The sequence below is a fragment of the Heptranchias perlo genome, chromosome 2 (genome assembly GCF_035084215.1).
Source record: "Heptranchias perlo isolate sHepPer1 chromosome 2, sHepPer1.hap1, whole genome shotgun sequence".
NCBI classification, from domain to species: domain Eukaryota; kingdom Metazoa; phylum Chordata; class Chondrichthyes; order Hexanchiformes; family Hexanchidae; genus Heptranchias; species Heptranchias perlo.
Window position 1 is genome coordinate 33,446,996 of NC_090326.1, and position 4,442 is coordinate 33,451,437.

Consider the following 4,442-nt stretch of genomic DNA (forward strand, 5'->3'; position numbering starts at 1 on the left):
AAGCTTTGGCGCCGTAGAAAGTAACTGCACTGTGCATTGTTGTACCGAGCCATGCAAACCAGAAATGTCCAACCTTTGCTTCCTCGCTCACTGATCTCAGTCAGAGCAGCAAGGAGCACATGATTGGCTCACTAGCTGATCTCAGTCAGAGCAGCAAGGAGCATCATGATTGGCTCGCTAGCTGATCACAGTCAGAGCAGCAGGGAGCATCATGATTGGCTCGCTAGCTGATCTCAGTCAGAGCAGCAGGGAGCATCATGATTGGCTTGCTAGCTGATCACAGTCAGAGCAGCAAGGAGTATCACGATTGGCTCGCTAGCTGATCTCAGTCAGAACAGCTGTCTGCTGACTCCTACTGGAAATTACCCATGTGCAGATGTTGCGCAAGGACAGCATCATGTTAGACTGTGATGTCCCCCACAGTTGAACAGCCTGCTGATACTCAATGTCGAGACTCTCAGTATGATCATTCAGGTGCTGCAGTGGAGAGCTAGCCACACATGTGAAGCTGATTCCAGCATAAATTACCACCTACAGTGGTAAACAATTTTACAACACCAAGTTATAGTCCAGCAATTTTATTTTAAATTCACAAGCTTTCGGAGGCTTCCTCCTTCCTCAGGTGAACATTGTGAATTTAAAATAAAATTGCTGGACTATAACTTGGTGTTGTAAAATTGTTTACAATTGTCAACCCCAGTCCATCACCGGCATCTCCACATCATGACCTTCAGTGGAGGAGAGGGAAAACGGCAGAGAGTTTTAACATCGATTGAACCTTCCCCGTCAGCAACTCATCTGGATTAAAAATTACAGACTCTCAGAAAATAGGGCCCTTGGATTGTTTACTTTTTCACAATGTTCAATTTTAACATTTTTCTTTTAGTTTGCGGCAGTTTTTATTTCTGGTGACCAGAACACTACTAATGGTTGGGAAGAGTCCATGCAGGCAAGCAATTGGGAAACCATGTTGCTGACCTGTACGAATGGGCTGAGTGCAGACTGTATAAAATAGCAACTAGCACCACTAGAGGAAGTTTCACATTGCTGCCAGAGGTGTAAGGGAAATCATGTCCGCTCATTGAAGTGTGAGAGACTGAAAACCCAAGAAGGCATTAACACCAGGAAGAGAGGAAAATTGTGGAATAAAGATTAGCATTGTACAACTTAACATTCTGCTCAAATGAAATGCTTTGTGCTCCAATACAAGTTTGGAGTTGAGACCTTAAAATAAATTCTGCGCTCCACCTTTGGAACTCAGTCCTTGGAAGCTGTGCATTTTGTGCACGATAACCGTTCATATTGGGAAGCTTACAAGACAGCAGGTCACTCAAGACACTCCACAAACTGCCATTCTGTTTAGGACAAGGATCATTAAAACAACATGGTGGGATTTTTTGTTTCTTCCTCCAAGCGTTAACTTAATGGGGACAATTTTCATTTCTGATGCGGACAGGAAACTGGCAGTTACAGATCAGCTGCCCATGAAATCTCCTACTCATTACACACCCCGCCTGTTATACACCCCGCCCGTTATACACCCCGTCCGTTATACACCCCGCCCATTATACACCCCACCCATTATACACCCCGTCCGTTATACACCCCGCCCGTTATACACCCCGCCCATTATACTACCCGCCCGTTATACACCCCGCCCATTATACTACCCGCCCGTTATACACCCCGCCCATTATACTACCCACCCGTTATACACCCCGCCCATTATACTACCCGCCCGTTATACACCCCGCCCGTTATACACCCCGCCCATTATACTACCCGCCCGTTATACACCCCACCCATTATACACAACACCCGTTATACACCCCGCCCGTTATACACCCCGCCCGTTATACACCCCGCCCGTTATACACCCCGCCTGTTATACACCCCGCCTGTTATACACCCCGCCCGTTATACACCCCGCCCGTTATACTCCCCACCTGTTATCCACCCCGCCCATTATACACCCCGCCCGTTATCCACCCCGCCCGTTATACTCCCCGCCCGTTATCCACCCCGCCCGTTATACTCCCCGCCCGTTATCCACCCCGCCCGTTATACTCCCCGCCCGTTATACACCACGCACCTTATACACTCCGCCCGTTATACACCCCGCCCGTTATACTCCCCGCCCGTTATACACCCCGCCCATTATACATCCCGCCCGTTATACACCCCGCCCATTATACACCCCGCCCATTATACACCCCGCCCGTCATACATTCCGCCCGTCATACACCCCGCCCATTATACATCCTAATCATTATACACCCCGCCCATCATACACCCCGCCCGTTATACTCCCCGCCCGTTATACTCCCCGCCCGTTATACTCCCCGCCAGTTATACATCCTAATCATTATACACCCCGCCCGTTATACTCCCCGCCCGTTATACACCCTGCCCGTTATACACCCTGCCCGTTATAAACCCCGCCCATTTCACACCCCGCCCATTTCACACCCCGCCCGTTATACATCCCGCCCGTTATACATCTTACTCATTATACACCCGCCCGTTATACACCCCGCCCGTTATACTCCCCGCCCGTTATACTCCCCGCCCATTATACTCCCCGCCCGTTATACACCCCGCCCGTTATACACCCCGCCCGTTATACACCCCGCCCGTTATACACCCCGCCCGTCATACACCCCGCCCGTTATACACCCCGCCCGTCATACACCCCGCCCGTTATACACCCCGCCCGTTATACACCCCGCCCGTTATACACCCCGCCCGTCATACACCCCGCCCGTCATACACCCCGCCCGTTATACACCCTGCCCATTATACACCCCGCCCGTTATACTCCCCACCTGTTATCCACCCCGCCCATTATACACCCCGCCCGTTATACACCCCGCCCGTTATACTCCCCGCCCGTTATCCACCCCGCCCGTTATACTCCCCGCCCGTTATCCACCCCGCCCATTATACTCCCCGCCCATTATACACCACGCACCTTATACACTCCGCCCGTTATACACCCCGCCCGTTATACTCCCCGCCCGTTATACACCCCGCCCGTCATACATTCCGCCCGTCATACACCCCGCCCATTATACATCCTAATCATTATACAGCCCGCCCATCATACACCCCACCCGTTATACACCCCGCCCGTTATACTCCCCGCCCGTTATACTCCCCGCCCGTTATACTCCCCGCCCGTTATACTCCCCGCCCGTTATACATCCTAATCATTATACACCCCGCCCATTATACACCCTGCCCGTTATACACCCCGCCCATTTCACACCCCGCCCGTTATACACCCCGCCCATTTCACACCCCGCCCGTTATACACCCCGCCCGTTATACATCTTACTCATTATACACCCGCCCGTTATACACCCCGCCCGTTATACACCCCGCCCGTCATACACCCCGCCCGTCATACACCCCGCCCGTTATACACCCCGCCCGTTATACACCCCGCCCGTTATACACCCCGCCCGTCATACACCCCGCCCATTATACACCCCGCCCGTTATACACCCCGCCCGTCATACACCCCGCCCGTCATACACCCCGCCCGTTATACACCCCGCCCGTTATCCACACCACCCGTTATACACCCCGCCCGTTATACACCCCGCCCGTTATACACCCCGCCCGTTATCCACACCACCCGTTATCCACACCACCCGTTATCCACACCACCCGTCATACACCCCGCCCGTTATACACCCCACCCGTTATACACCCCACCTGTTATACACCCCGCCCGTTATACACCCCACCTGTTATACACCCCGCCCGTTATACACCCCACCCGTTATACACCCCGCCCGTTATACACCCCACCCGTTATACACCCCGCCCGTTATACACCCCACCCGTTATCCACACCGCCCGTTATACACCCCGCCCGTTATACACCCCGCCCGTTATACACCCCGCCCGTTATACACCCCACCCGTTATCCACACCGCCCGTTATACACCCCGCCCGTTATACACCCCGCCCGTTATACACCCCGCCCGTTATACACCCCACCCGTTATACACCCCACCCGTTATACACCCCACCCGTTATACACCCCACCCGTTATCCACACCACCCGTTATACACCCCGCCCGTTATACACCCCGCCCGTTATACACCCCACCTGTTATACACCCCGTCCGTTATACACCCCGTCCGTTATACACCCCGCCCGTTATACAGCCCGCCCATTATACACCCCGCCTGTTATACGCCCCGTCCGTTATACACCCCGCCCGTTATACAGCCCGCCCATTATACAGCCCGCCCGTTATACACCCCTCCTGATTTTCCTACCCATTGACTTCAGCCAATGGATTACTTTTGAATGCAGCCGCTGTTTCAATGTTTGCAAACCCGACAGGCAGTTTGCATACAGCTCGGTCCCGCAAACAGCAAATGAATGAATGATAATCTGTTTTTGGTGGTGTTGGTTGAGGGACGTA